Source organism: Neopsephotus bourkii, unplaced genomic scaffold, assembly GCF_033783945.1.
Source record: "Neopsephotus bourkii isolate Nb327-2 ecotype Australia unplaced genomic scaffold, CSIRO-AGI_Nbou_v1 NB_962, whole genome shotgun sequence".
Taxonomy (NCBI): Eukaryota; Metazoa; Chordata; class Aves; order Psittaciformes; family Psittacidae; genus Neopsephotus; species Neopsephotus bourkii.
The window spans coordinates 7,831,061-7,847,419 of record NW_026901456.1 but is presented as its reverse complement, the minus strand read 5'-3'; the positions used below and the strand labels follow the sequence as shown (position 1 = coordinate 7,847,419).

The 16,359-nt window shown below is 40.9% G+C and overlaps 1 long non-coding RNA gene across 1 annotated transcript; it reads right to left on the bottom strand.

The window, feature by feature from the left end:
- Positions 1-15,475: 15,475 nt before the first annotated feature.
- Positions 15,476-16,282, bottom strand: LOC133215273 (uncharacterized). The gene is made up of 2 exons (XR_009726361.1): positions 16,225-16,282; positions 15,476-15,773 (listed from the first exon to the last, which is right to left on the bottom strand). It is a non-coding gene; the product is annotated as an uncharacterized LOC133215273 (long non-coding RNA).
- Between the last annotated feature and the right edge of the window lie 77 nt (positions 16,283-16,359).

Genomic DNA, 16,359 nt, shown 5'->3' with positions numbered 1-16,359 from the left:
TGAAAGAAAGCAGTCTGGGCAGTGGGTATTGCCCTTTGCTATGAAGGCTTGCTTGGAAGAGAAGTCGGAGGGTCTCCCGCTCAGCATCTCCCCATGGGGTGCAAGGGCCAAGTCCACCTGAATGTCCCATTCAGCAGAGTATTGTGCCTGGCCTGTATGAGCACTTGGCGATGGGCTCAGAGTGCCTCCTTGCTCCGTCTTGCTGGCTGGACCATCAGCTCCCTGCAGTGAAAGGCCAGAAGTTCAGCCCCAACATGGATCTCACACTTCCCCGCTGACTCAATGTCATGGGGCTCAAGAACAGCAACAATGTCTTGCAAAAACCAGTGACCCGTCCATGGATATGGCCAGGCTTCACTGGTTTGTGCCAGTGCTGCTGCCTGTAACCCTAATTTTGACTGAAAGCACCTGCTGCTCCTCTTGGAAGAAGGATGTCTTCCCATTTCTTACCCCTTTTAAACCCATCTGATACACAGCCTGGATATGAATGGGATGGACAGAGGACTGTGCATGCAACTGGCAGTTCCTCTTGTGAATCCATCTCTTGCATACACATGCAAAGCCTGCCTCTATTAAGCAGATTTGGAGCACAAAATAAACCAACCAAAATATATAATCTGCTTTCTGCTGTTAGTCAAGCTGAGATTTAGCCCTTACCTTCCAGCTGAGAGGTACAGAGAGGTACACACAGACCCAAGCTCATGTTTCTGATGAGAAATTCTTCTAAATTGTTGCAGAAGACAATCTGTAGTCCAAAACCCCTGAAAATTTTTCACAATTTGTTTAAGAGCTTTTATGGATGCATTAGAGTTAAACGCTTACAGGAAGATTCTTGCTTTGAAGCACCTAAAGGAGAATTGTTTCTGCGTGCTCCTCAGACAGCTCAATTAAAAGCAGAGAAGCTTATGAAGGAAAAGGAGCTTCTCAAAGCAGGAACACTGGACTAAAGGAACCTACTATACAGGCAAGGCAAGTGGCAGCACCCCATGCCTGCTGTGTGAATACTGAGTAAGGGCTTCAAGAAAGGTTTGCATAAAAGCACAGAATACTTTAACCCAGTTAGAAGGTACAAGCACTTGAATAGGTTTAGAAGGAGGAATGCAGGAAGTTGTTTTGGGGAGGTGTATAATTTCTTTTTTTCTGCCTGTTAATACCTGTAATTGTGATCAACCCAGACAAACACTGGATTACTCAGTGCAAAGATGTAGGGAGCTCTTTGAGTGGGCAGAAAAACACCAAATGACTAAAACACCAAATGATTAAAAACCATAAGGAGTGGAAGCCTGGGGTAAAGGGAAGCTAGGGCTGAAAGAACAAGAGTTTTAATCTTTCTGCCAAAATGCAACGAAGACAAGTTATGAACCCAAATCTGTGTGTCTGAGGGAATCTGAACAAGCAGAAAATTCACTGGCAGTTTCAGGGATCTCACAGTATACAATGAGGAAATCTTTTTCTTTTTTTCTGCTTGGCCTGCTGTCAAGTGCAACTGATGTTTCAAAATTATTTCTGTTTTGAGATTGATACTAAATCATTAGAGTGATTAAAATAAAAGGATCTTTGGGTTTTCCATGCCCTTCCCCCAGATAAAGATTACAAACTACTTGTAAGAACCCCTGCACCAAGCATCTGCCTGAAACAAGCCATGTCTGCATCCAGACTTGCCCAGAGGGCACTACAGAGCTAAACCACCCTCTGAATTACTCAGCAGGAGGCTATTACCATCCTGCTCTGACTCTGCATTTTGACACGTATACATTTGCCATGCTTTTGCCCACCGTGGGTTCTGTCATCTCAGACATCTGTAGAGTTCAAGCTTTTGCTTAAACAGAGGAGAGCAAAGCTCCAGCTTGCTCAGTGTTTTCTAGTGCACCAGCAGGATTTATTCCGTAAGTATCCATGAATTAAATAATGGAAGAGTAGAAGTCTGATATTAGCCCCCAGGTGTCTCGCAATGGGGGTGCTTTGCAGGACTGTGCAGCCAGAAGGAAGCCTCCATCCTGGAGTGTGAGGAATTTTATATGTTATACTGGGTAAGAGCTGTGCTCCCTCTCAGAAAAGTTTCTCAGCACTGATATTACCACTTTTGATGCCAGGAAAACTGCTGCTCGTCCTACACCCTCTCCTACATGCAGCACCTGCCTCAGTTAGGTAGCATTGCCTGCTTTTCCAGGTACTCAGAAAAGAAAATCATTCCTACCACTGAACAGCATCAACTGCTGACAAAAGCACTGGCAGTTTCTCTACAATTCCATAGTGTTGAAAGGGGAAATAGAAGTCTAAATGATTAGTTTGGAATAAAGACTATATTGCATCAATGGCTTGGTAATCTGCAAAAGAAACAATCGATCACCTTGTTTGCAAATCTAATCAGGAAAAAGGAGTGATGCATGGCAAGGAAGTTTGATGTTTGGAGTGCAAAGAGACTTCACACCAGGTTTTGGCATTCTCAGGTGAAGAGCAATATGTGGTTATGCACTGTAAATAGGAGGAAAAGAATTTTCTTGTTTTTTCTCTCCTTCTGGATTTCAGGCCACAAAAACCACAGCTAAAATTATCTCACTCTATTTAACTGAAAAAAAAATAAAAACATCACATTTTGCCAGATATTGACAGTTGATGTTTAAAGCTCAAAAGGAGATGCTTTTCAAAATGTTTATTGGCTTGTGAAAACAATAGGTTATTTACTGAATCTATTCTGCACCCTTAACTAGTCCAAACGCCAGTAAGGAAACTTCCTGTGTGCCTTCTCCCATGCTGACCTTCTGCATGAGAAAAATTCCCTAGCGAAAATAGATTTTCACTCCCTCCTTGAAATCAAAAACCTGGCTTAGGTTAAGGGGGCACATAACCCTGTCCTTGGTGATACTTGGATTGCAAGTGCTATGGGACAGGGTGCATTTTCTTCATTATTTGCTACTGAAAATGACAGGGCCTTCAGTTCATAAATGCAATGATGACAATGCTACCACTGAAGGATGATGAGAACATGATTATTGTAATGATTAACATTAATCTATAATTCAAATGCCAAGTATAAATACCAGCATGCATTTTTCATTGTTCTTTATCTTTGCAATTAATTTCTATCGTATTCTAAAAACTATTGAATGTTGACCTACTTGAGAGATGGAGCTTATGAACTGATCTAATGCCTCAGATTGAAAGGTGGCATCAAGAGTGTGTCAGTCCCCTCAAAAGGTAGTACTGCTGATATAATTCTGTGCATCTGTTACATCAGTTTCATAAGAACGAAAAGAATCTATGTGCGCTTCTTAAAATGTGTGAGGCAAATGAAATAGGATTGCATTTAGCACATTTTCACTTAGTTATTCTCAGAGATCTGATGGGATAGATGGATGGATGAGGGTGCACTGGCAAAGTCAGCAAAGGCTTTAGGATGGTCTACAGAGCTTCCATGCCCTAGCTGCAATGGATTTAAGAAAGCAAAAGCTTAGCTGATGACAAGAGTAAACGGATGCTTTGCCTATATGCCCCTGATTCTAAGCAATCATGCACCTAAGAGGAAATACACTGAAGAGGAACCTCATTCCTTACGTGCAAAAGATCTGGTTCTGATAGACCTTCTATTTGCAGAAGCAAGTGGGACAAGAATACTTCAGACACTGAAAAAGTTCACATGAGGAGCCCTAAGGGCTTATACACAGCAGCAGATGGGTAGACCCTTAATCATCAGTCTGAAAAAATCACCCTGATGTCACTGCTGGAATTTGATGCTTACTCCAAGATGTGATGAGCAAATTTCGTTACCAGCAAGGTAGAAATCTCACGCTGTGGAAAGACACACAAAAGTATCCTGGTAGGAACAAGTATATCTTTATAGTAACAGGGGTCCAGTAAGAAAGTCTTATCCTATGTCCCACAACTAAAGCAATATTTCCATGTCAAAAATGGCATGGCTGAGTCAGTTTTGCACTCTGAAGAGCTGCAGTGAGTGACAAAACACACAAAATCTCATCAAATTACCTGGAGCTTCATTTGGCACAAGGGTGACATAGACTTGGAAAAATGGGCTGTGTAATTCTCTGGCCCTTGGGTCACAGAAAAGGAGGAACAGACAGAACATTTTTGCCTTTAAGATGTTGCAAAAACACCCTCCACCAAGTAAAATATGATCAAGATGAAGCAAAGGCAAATTCCGGCAGTACTGGTATTCCCTTCCCTTTTGCTGTGCCAAGCAGAAAAATGGGAGGTCTAGCTTTTTATCTGAGTCTTGAAGTCATGTACCTACCTTATGCAACTACAGTCCCCAGCAAAATCAGCTGATTTTCAATCTAGAGTTGTCTAAAAATAAATATGAGAGGACTGTCTGCCAAAAAGGGTAAGGGTTATGCACATAACTCAATGTCCACTTACGAAAATCTTTCTGCATTCCTACAAATAGCAAAAACGATTATTCAAGCTGAAAGGTCTTTTTAATCTAATTTACTTTTAGATCCTCTTCTGTCTTTCCCCTTTTATATTTCTATCAGTCTGAATAGTAAATGAAGATTAATGCTTTGTTTAGTTTTTATTTCTTATCATGTCTCCACCATTATATAATTTATTTTATATATGTATCTTTATATTCACAAACATATGTACATATATATAAACATACAGGTACATGCATAAATATGTACATGTATATACACACATATGTGCAAGGATACAACCGTTGCAAGAGGAAATCTATTTGATTCAACACTGTTAATATTTCAATTTAAGGTAGAGCTGTACCAGCCTGTTGCAGCTTGATCTTACAAAACCCATTTTTCAACCGTGATTATTACACCCTTTAAGCATCACAACTGATACAGAAAACAACTGCAACAAGGAAGGAGCAGTTCTGGCACAGGTAGATGAAACAAAGGTATAAAAAAACCCCAGTGGCTTGCATGACAGTCCCCAGCAACTATGTGCAATCTGTGAGGAGGGAAATGGCTCCCTGTACATTAGATGCTTGAGCTGGATATTGTAAACACCCCCGAGAAGCTTTTATCTATCAGTTTAGTTTAAGCCTCTATATTTAACACGTGCACCATAAAGGCAAGTCCCATAGCACCTTATTAACTTGTTTATTCTTTTCAGCTCCCTGCATTTGAGTTAAATCACATTATGCAATTAGCTGCTATGAAAAGAAATGAACTGCATTTTGGTTTTGCGCGTTTAAAGATCAGTTCAAAATCTGTTCTCTTCAAAAAGTATTTGATGGACTGACTTTGGATCAGCTTGATGTCTGAATTACTTTCCTACACTATGAAAAGAGGCTGCTGCTGAGGTTATGTTAAAAACTACTGAGATGGTGAAAAAAAAACCCTGTGACTCAAACAGTAAATTTTGATGATCTGGACAACTTCATAACCTTACCCATAGGAACAAAAGAATTCATTATTTTTAGGAGGTAGGTGTAACTGGGTGGTCTTCACATGCCACAAAGTTCATCCTGTAGCATATTAGTATTTTTTCCGTTGAAAAGTCTAAATATGAGTATTCAAGTGATTCGGTTATTAACAACTTCTCCTGGCAAATAAAAGGCAGCACATCTCATCTATGCTACATGACGTTTATTTGTATGGAAAAAAGGAAAGACAGTTACCATGTAAACAAAAGAAAAACAAGAACAACATTTCACTCGCTCAGTTGAGCTCATCACCAGCTAAGCCTAATTTTGATGAGCTCTCCCATCAACAGCAGGATCCACTCTAATAGAATTTACCATAAATGGAGATTTGGGGGTTTACTGTTATCAGAGGGATTGACCAAATATTAAAGTATCAATGGCAAGAAGAAACTCAAACTATTTGAAACCATTGGTTTCAGCATACATTTGTTTTCTAAGTGTGTAATAGGTGATCCATGGCTATCATCAGAATGGCTCTGCATGATTGACTTTATGACCTTCATGGAGTCAGTTATTACATGCCTATTTCCAGTGTTAATGTGTTCCCCAAAAAATAAAGGCTATATGAGACAGGTCACAGAAAAAACTCATCCCAGCCCAAGAAACCATTAAGGTTTTTTTCCTCCTCTTATCAGTATATCCCAGGAAAACAAAGGCATTCAACCTCTTTTTATTACTGGGAGATATATTCAGTCACAGAAATATCCCAGTTCCACAAGTGATGGTAAATGCTGTTGTTCAACGGGGGTAGGCAACAGCTTCTTTGCCTGAAGCATACTATGAAATTAGGGTCTTCACATTCTTCTATCAAGCACAGGACATCATGGGTGTATGAGGTCCCCTTTAAACCAATCATGCGTATTGTACGAGCAGTAAGCTATCTTCTAGAGATACACTAGAAAAATTCTTAGTACTCTTTTTAAAAAAGAAAAAAAATTTGCATGCCATGTGAAGACAGTATTAATAAAAGAGTGTACTTAAAATAAACTAAAATTTATATTATGCTATAATAAGCTATTTAGGAAAAGTCCAAGCTGGTTCCCACTGAAAGTAAGTGGGATGAATCTGAGAAAACACAAGGGTGTCTTTCAGTAAATATTTATGTGAAAACAGAAAGAGGAACAGAAACTCGGCCATAAATTTGCCAAGGAGAATAGAAGGTGTCATTAACATTTGCTATGAGCCATGGGTTCTTCCTCCTGGGGAAATCACAGTGGAAAATTGTAAACAAATTTTTCTGCACAGCATCATAAAATAAATTCCCAGTTCTGTATTCAGTGCCGGGGATATTGCCAGGCAACAGCAAATGATTGCTGTATCTTGAGAGAATGCCCTGAATCTATTATTTTTAGGTCATCCGTTAGTGACACAACACAAAGTTTCGCCTAGGTTTTACTCCAACGAGCCCACACTTGAAGCTAAACAGATGTCCAGAAATTTCAGATTAAAATACACAAACAGATCTCTTTAGCTCACTAAAATCTGTATCTATCAAGTGACAACAATCAGTGTGCTGTTTAGCAGGAATTAAGTTTGGCTATGTCCACTTAACATTACCCTTCAGGCTGGCCCATTCGGAGCTTAAAGAAGTCTTGTTAGGGTTTTTTGCTACAAGCATTTATTACCTTTTTTTGCTTAAAACATATTCAGAGGAAATGCTCCTTACTTTTTATTGTTTGTTTGTTTGTTTTTAAATTGGAGAGGAGATGATACTGAAAAGTTCAAGTCTTTCAAGCAAGCAGAAAAGGTAAAGCTCTACCAGAAGCCATAAATTCAGTGCAGGGTTAACAAAGAGTTTTGTGGAGTGTTTACATGCAGAGGTGTATTACGTGATTGTAATAGTCCTCTTTAACTTCAGATTTTTAAAATCCCTGCAAGTTCTGTGTAAGTAGTAATGCAAATGACTTCATTTTCAGATGCTTCCTCTAAAATGTAAATGCATGCATCATCTTTGAACACAAATCTATTAACAATTCGGCATCATAGATGGCATTTTTAAAGACTAAACACTTTGATATTCACCATCCTTAATGGTATTTTATTTTGTCCGCCAACTGTCTAAAAACATGTTTACAGGCAGATTTTTCAGTTTAGGTGGCACACAGTAATCTGTTAAACTATAGTTAGCTGCAACACTTGCAATGGCCTCTCTATACCCATCAGCTGCACCTAACTTACATACAGAGATATGGAGATACAACAAGGTTGAGCCCATTTTTTAACCACTGTATGCAGAAGCAGCTGCTGTCCTTGTGTTGGTACGTGCTCAGGCAGAGGGCTGTTCTTGGTGGCTGACGGCACAGGGGGAAAAAAACTACTATGTCACCCCCTTTGTGCTGGGACCTGCTGCTAAAATTGAACGGCAATAGTTGCTGACGTAGTACCTAAAATACTCAGCAAATGTGCTGGTCCAGGATGTTTCCTGGCGTCCAGCAAGGGTTTTAGTGAATACCTGGCTGCAACTTAAAACAGCATGAAAACTCATAAGGACTTTCCTCTGACCTAACTCCTGGCTAAAGAGAAAAAGTCACATTTTAGCAGCAAAGTGAGCAAACCCTCCAGCTCACTCACTGTAAAGCTGTACTGCCATAAAGATGAAGAAAGAGACCACCTGGGACTGAGGAAGGTGAGGAGGGGGGATCAGGGAAAGCAGAGTGGAAGGGAAAAATGGACGGAGGAATGAAAGGAGGAATGCAGGGAGGGAGGAGACAAATCTGTATGTTGTTAGAAATAGCATTTGTCAATTCCATATACATGTAATAACTCCGAAAGGCCCAATTAAGGCAATGGAAATGCAGAAGCAGTAATGCAGAGATGAATCATCTGACCTAAAATAGAGGGAATGATGAAACGTATAAGGGAAGAAAGTGTATCATTTTAGTTTTAGCAGCAAAATAATTCCAGGTATAATTTTCCAAAAAGGTTTGGCCAGTAGAAACCACAAGACAGTGTCGGTTACTACAGCTTTATCCAGGTACAGCGGAGAACTTCTATCTATTACAAGCTGTTGTTTAAAACTGACATGTCTCAGACACAAAAGCTAGGCAGCACCCAGAGCACCACACATGCCAGCCAGTCTCCAAGAGTGACACCGCCAATTAAGGATACAAAATAAAACAAAGATCAATTTATCAGCTTTTTAAAATAGGATGTTGAATACGTTGTGAATTACAGAATCCCCTCTCACTTTGCCTTCTGCAGGACAGCACTGCACTAATGAATAAAATGAGACCACAGCGTAGCTCTCATCGCAGTACAGGTCTGCAGCAGTTATGAAGCAATGGGGAAAAGTTTCCAGTGTAGACTGCCCATGCATATTCCCAGAACTTTTACAGCTCTAATTTAAATGAAAAACTGTCAGCTGAAGGGCTGGAACCATATCCAGGCAGCTGAGCTGCCTGCCAGAGGAGAGGACAGAATTTCTGTTCCACATCACACATTTCTGCGGATTCCTGGGAACAAATACGCCCGTTCAGTAACTCCAGAGTCCATTGACAAGACTGTAGGGGTCAGATTCCTCAACCACTGATGTCAGGATTTAAGACTAGCTCTAAATCACTCAAACCTACCCTCTCCTCCAGCCTGAAAAATGCTAATCTCTCCTGCCACCGTGTCAGGTTCCAGCAGCAGTTCCCCTGTATGTCATCCAGGCAGCATGCACCCACTGCCTTTTCCCAGTTCAGCTATCTCCATTGTCCACCTACAAAGGGAAATTTATATTTTCACCAGGTTCCCTCCAATAAGGAAATTTCCCTTTTGTATTTAAAGACAACTTTAAGCTACTTTGTGCTAGTTTGGAACTAGCAGGAGACATTAAGAGGAGAAAGGACAGCCACATACACTGAAACACAATAGCTAGGTCCTTCCATGCCACTTTTGAGACTCTTGGTATTTTCTGTTCTATAATTACCCATCTGGTAAGTGCCATCATCTTTTAACCCAGCACCAAAATATACCTGCATAAGCATAAAGCCAATTTCAACCTAACAGCCAATGTCCACTTACGATTTCTCTGGAGCTAAGCCATTGGGTATCATAGCTCATCAAATGCCTTCTATGTGCAGTACAGACAATATTTTAGACATACAAATATCACAAACTACAAAACCAAAAACCAGCTTAAAGCCAGATTTGCCTGCATAGCTTTATCCTCTTTACAATGATGCTCTTTAGCTTCATGATTTGTGTAGAAAAACTCCAGATATTCAGCTGCTTGTGGCAACATGCCACAAGGAGTTACAATGCTGAGGCTTCACTGCAGTCTGCCCAGAAGTCCACATTACTTATGAGGTGGAAGTCCACGGCTGCATTAAAATTGATGCTTAGATACTGTGCACCAAGGCACAAGTAGCCCACGTGCACTTGCACCACCATACAACCCCAGTTCAGGCTGAAGTCCTCCTTGTTATCATTTCCATCTCACTGACCCCTGCTCTTTCTAACTTTAATGCCAAGTGAGGATTCTTGACCTGCTGCTTAGGTAGCTGCATAGGAATCTCCCTTAGGTCTTCAAACTTTGATCAAAACTTTGGGTAGTCTTCCCATTAAAAAGACTTTTCTTTAAAAAAAAGTGGGTTTTTTTTTCCCCTCCATAAGGCCCATGACAGCACTATGGGAGATGCGGCAAGAAGTAATCAGATTGAATCAGGCAAACCAAACAGTATGGCTTATGTGTGAGATTTTACCAATGGAGTTGTTTTCAAGCCAGAAACACTTGCCCTCCAGTTCTCCAGTACAAATTCCAGTTCTACTAGTCACACATAGTCTACAGCTATGATCTCTGCCAACATAACTAAGAGAATGACATTAGTGAAAGCAATGCTCATACAACTGAGGGGAAGCCAGCTGTGTAATGGCATGGCCAAACTTTGCCTCTTCCTATTTAGCATTCAAAGTGGCACGTAGACATAGCACTGTGCAACCACATGTACCTACCAAATCCCTGGAATACAATACATTAGAACCAGCTAGGCCCTAAGCAAGATGCTTGTACTGGAGAGGCAATCAGCCTCTTTACTGTCTATGCATAATTGGTTGATATATAATGAATTACCACAGGGAACTGGGGGGGAAGGGAGCCAACTTGACAAAAAAGCAAGTCAGGTGAAAAGATCTCTTCCAGAGCACTGTTTCTGTACTTCAGCACTGTAAAGCAACATCTACTAAATAAATCCCCATTCTGTTTTAGGTCTGAACTCATCATGCACAGAATGTAATGTGACAGTATAGAACTGACAATAATAAATTCAGTCAGTAGCCTGAACATAAAGCAGTAATTCAGTGTCTTGGTTATTTTTGCTGTGCCACTTGAACTTTCTACTCAGCAACAGATAAATCAGCATGGAGATGACATCAGTAAGGCTGCACAGGCCATAGAAATGTAAAAGCTGACCCATGGCTTTATAGGGCAGTATTTCTGCATTCACTGTCTGAAAGCAGGTTTCAGCTCCTCATCCCAAACCGTGGGCCTGTCTTTATAGCACACAGAAAGGTGTAAGAATAAACTTACAGCTACTATAAATTGCATCCTCTCCTTGAAATACATATTTTGTAGCCTTGGAATCAGCATGTTAGTATCATATATGAAATTACTAAAGTTACACAACAGCACCCTCAGGTATAGTACCTGCAGAAACAAAAAACTCAGCTTTTTTGACTGCAAAAAAAAAAAAAAAATACCACTTAGAAATAACATTTCTGGCACTATTTGATGAATCAGAGAAACGTAGACAGAGTTTTTCAGCAAGACAATAGGTTTATTTCATAACTGTTGCATTTTTGTACTTGATGAAAACTTACCACAAATCACCTCTTACATTTAGATACAGTCTTCTGGAAAGAAAAATAGTCTACACTACATACACCGCATTCTTCCAGCATCTTCGCAATGCATGAACACAAATGAACTTGCTGCAATGCTGAAAATTGTATCCATCTTTGCATAGTCTCTAACCCCAGCAGATTGTTGAGGCCAAACTGTCTGACTGATACTGAGGAATTAAAGCATCAAGCTGACTTTTAAAACATACCACAGCAATAGCAGCTCTTTGGTGCTCTCTGTGATTCATTTATATAAACCTTCTAGAGAACTAAGGCTACAATCACAGTGCTTTCTGCCAAGAAACTTGCTCCCTAAAGCCACATTTACAGGAAAACAGGATGATAAACGTATCTATTGTACTGACGTGAAATTTTGCACAATCATTCCATTTGTTTTTCCTGAAAATAAACGTTGCTAAACACGAACAAAAGCCTTCCTTTTTTATAATAAGCACAAGACACTTCATCTTCCTTTGCTCTTCCTTACTTGGAGTTAGCTTACAGACAGTATTCTAGAATATACTTGCCCTATCATCTGTCTTTCCATTTGCTTCTTCCTTCTTTACATGCAGTTTGTCTCAAATAAAAGGCTGGGATGTACACACTGGTTAACTAGGAAATCAAAGACACTATTTTAATATTGGCTCACACACTTCCACTGTAATCAGAATACTGAGGATTTTATTTTTAGAAGGCTTAGACACTGAACTCCAGCTGAAGTTAATCAGAGCTGTGAAAACTGATAACATGAAATTGCGCCCTGTCTGCTGCACTGTGTCAGATTTTGTATTGCAGTTGCTCCTGCAGCTTTTTATCAACATCTGTCTTTTTAAGTACCCATGAACAGCTTACTAGTTGCAAATGAAAATATATTATTCTTTTAAACAATCATAGTGCCAGGACCATCTGCTTGTTTAAAGAACGTGTGCCTTAATACCTGCAGCATATTTTTCTCTGAATCATTGTCTGACCTGTGGAACTATCACCTGTTTAAGTAGGTACCTATTTACTACTATGTAGTAATATTGCCCTAGAAAACTGCTATCCAGCTTGTCGTGTCTGGCAGCATTTATCTGAAACTGTCCGAGCCATTAGGCAGGTGAATTCTGAGTGGAAAATATTAACTAGATTGTTCTATTTGCAGAAGAATGAGGGTGACAGCTAAAAAAAATATTGGGACTTGGCAATTAGAAACTGCAATACCAGGAATTAGAAGAGTTTTACATTATAGTGTGTCACAGTTATTTTCCTGGTAAGAAATTTAAACCTTCAGAGTCCTGCCTGTGTACTTTGTTTCACACTGGTTATGGGAACACAGTGATTTTTCTAATACTCCCATAGAGTACCTTAATGCCTGGTTGTTTCTCTGAATACTGGCAAGTACTTTTGCAACAAGTGACAGATTTTAAGTAGAAAAAGTGAGATTTCTTTCTACCTGCTAGCACCCATTATGGGAGGTTTCATGCAAACATATTAGGAAATGAAAAACACAAAAACTGAGGCACCCTTTTCCACGCACAGTTGTCAGCAATCAGAAACCGGTAGAAAATTCTATGTTTTGGCAAGTCATTAGGTTTTGGCAGATTATTTGGAACCAAAGCTAGACCTTTAGCGTTTCCAGAAACACTGGCTGCATTCAACAGTGGCTGAAAGGAACCGGTGCATTCAAGTGTCCTCTGCGATCACAAGTGACAGCTCTTCATCTCTCGGAAGTTCTGGGACAGAAGCTGGGATCTGATGGCATGGGGGTAGCAGCCATAGCGTGTCCTGCAGCATTAGCATTTGCTCCACTGATAAGATTTTCAAGGCCAGCTGAGAGACAAGGCAGTTTCTTAGAGATTAATTATCTCCTTCTGCAGTATGTCCTTGGCAACAGTGATTCCAGAGTTTTCAGTGGGAAACAAGTCAGACATAACTCTCTGTCCCTCGGGTACTGCATTTCTGTTGTTACAGCAGCTGTGGGAGAACCCTAGGCTTTGAAAAGCCATGCTGCTGAGGAAGAAGGGATGCAGCAGCAGCACATATTCCTAAAGCTATCAAAGAACAGAATGAACCCCTCTGTATGGACACAAGGCTCAAAGAAAACTTACCAAGATGAAAAATTCTAACATCTATACCTGAACAAGGTTCCCCCATCAAAACAAAGCAAAGTTAGCCAGCATGGCATTCCTTCTGAGGTGTGTTCCTTCTTTAATCTATCTCCTTTCCCAAAACCAAGCTTTTTCTTCTGTCAAACCCTCCTGTTAACACAGGAGTGCCCCAAGGTATCTGAGACACTCCCAAGGCTCTCTAAAATAACCTGACATCATTAGCTCTAAATTAATCACAAAAAAAGTCCAAATCTTCACTGAGAAAATACATCAAAAAGGACTGAAACTACAAATCTAGAAAGACAGCCTAGCTTCAGGATACGACTTCACTCCTATTATTTTTATACTGAAAATGAAACAAATGTTAGCATTAAAATAAAAATAAACTGTCCAGAGTACAAAACTTGGGCCTATAGTACAACATTTGTACCACAAAAAATAGTAAATTCTCACACATACAACCAGTACAAGTGGTTTAGTATTTTCTAACACTGCATGTTTTCTCACAAAATCCATGTCTATTAATCCATATTTTTAAAATAGCTTGCTTTACATTCCACATTTTGCAGGGGTTCAGCTTTTAACAAAATTCCAGTGATTAAGCTTGTTGGCAAGTATGATCAAAAGCTGATCTGAGTAGCTACTGGATACTCCGAATGGAAAACAAACCTTATACTCAACAAACATGCATCTGGTAATAACAGCTGCAACTGCACTCATAGAAATGAAAAATACATCAAACTCAGCACTCCATCAGAGCATTTAAAATTAGAAATGCTTGAAAAAAAATAAATGTTCGTAAACAAGCTATTCTTGAAGAACAAGAAAGTATTCAAATAATGTGAATGGCGTATATGACAAAATTAACCTACTTAAAGACAACTTAAACCCCAAACAATTCTACAGCATGAATTCCTTGCCTAGATTCCACCAGAATCAAGAAAAATCTGCTTTACAGGGAATTAAGGCATCCATACAAGTTGAATAATATCAAGTCAGACTCCACCATGGAATACAGACTGAGCCTTCTGTCCCTTTGGACCACAAAACCTTTCAGAATTATGCTTAAAACTATCTCAAATCATCTGCTTAAGCTTAAGAACTACAGAGAGTACCTGCTGTCTGTTGCCGGTATTACACAAGCCCCTGCATGGGCTCCGTTCTCATGGGTGTACTTTTACTACGGAAACTGACAAATTAAAAATACTGGTAATAAATAACTGTGCAGTAAGACACACTTATACACCTGTGTGTGGGTACACCTTAAAGGACAGGTTTTTTCAGCAGGATAATTCCAGCACAGAGGTTCTCCATCTGTCACATGTGCCCTTTTGGAGAAGTGCAGACAAGAAAATAATTATGGAAGGGCAGTTTGTTTCTGCTTGGCTGAGAACCAACTGAGTGCATATGAGAAAAGTTAGCAGGGCCCTACTAGATTTATGAGCTCAGCTTAATTTCAGAAGTGCTTCACTAACAGCATGGGCAGCGTCACTGCATAAACTGGTTATGCAAACATATCCAACTGCTTTCCTCGTTTTGTTCCCTTTAGCATTGTAGGTCCTGTTGTGCCTCTGGAACACAGCAGTCTGTGTTCCCACACAACAAACACAATCATGGAACTACTCTAGGTGAAATCAAATGGCTTGCTTCGTGGTGGCTCATCACACAGCCACACTCATAGAATAATTGCATGGCTTGGGTTGGAAGGGGCCTTAAAGATCATCTAGTTCCAACCCCCTGCCACAGATGGGGACACCTTCTATTAGACCAGGTTGCTCGAAGCCCAGTCCAGCCTGGCCTTGAACACTGCCAAGGATGGGACAGTCACAACTTCCTTCGGCAATCTGTTCCAGTGCCTCACCACTCTCACAGTAAAGAATACTTTCCTAACATTCAACCTACATCTCCCCTGCTTAAGTTTGAACCCACTATTCCCTGCTGGAACAGAAGCAGCAGTGGTGCAAACCTGTGACTGAACAAAAGCAGCATTAAACATATTACACAGATTCCAGTAGCTGCTTCAGAGCATTTGTGACTTAGGTGGAATATCTAAAAGCCCACTTTGAAAACACATATGCAGATTAATGTTAATCTCTAAAATTTGATTCATATTTAATGAAAAGATAATGGGACAGATTATCCTTCAACAAAAACAAGGGAAATCTTGTAATTCTAAATTCTATTTTAATACTTGTATTTCAGCACATAAAGCCCTATTCAGGTATTTAATTCAAAGTGGATAATATCAGATGAGAAGCAAGCCTGAAGCGATGATAAAGTCCATTATAAATTCTCAAATCACATCAAGACGAACCAGCACAGCAGTTACAAAGGGTCTCAGCCAAAACCCACCAGGGCCCCTACTAATTCCGGGGAACAGTGGACTGGCCTGCAAGGCAGGATGCCACGTGTGTGCCAGTGGGCACAATGTTTCTTCATATACTGAGCTGGTCCTTCACCTCCTGCATTTTAGAAAAACATGGATTAGAATTAATAAACCAAACCAAACCAAAAACCCAAATCAAACGAACACCCCCCTCTCCCCCCCCCAAAAAAAAAATCAAAACCACCAAACCCACAGCATATGAGGCTGTTAAAATAGGTGAACCGGGTTTCCCTCTGCAGCCCCCCACCCGCAGTACACAAGGTCCAGGCCAAGGAGGGGGCACGGGTTACCATAGCAGCACCCTACCGAATCCGACTGTCACCGGCCCCACAAGGGGGACACCGGGCCCTGCCTCTCCGTATGTCCCCCTCCCCCGCTGCCTCAGTTTCCCTCCCGCAAGGGAGCTGGGGGAGCGGGTGCGGGTGGCAGCCGGAGACGTGCTCGGGGACTCCACGCGTTAAGTCGCCGTCCCCGCCACGCGGCGCAGATGGCCCATGCGCGTGTGAGGGCTGCCGCCCGTCCGGTACCTGTCGGGAGAGCAGGCGGCGGGTAAAGGAAGGGAATCCCCGTCACCGTCTACTCCCCATTAACCTTCCCCGCCGCCGCGCCAGCGCGACGGCTCCTCCAACTCCAACCCCCCCCGCCCCTCCGCCGCTCCCCCG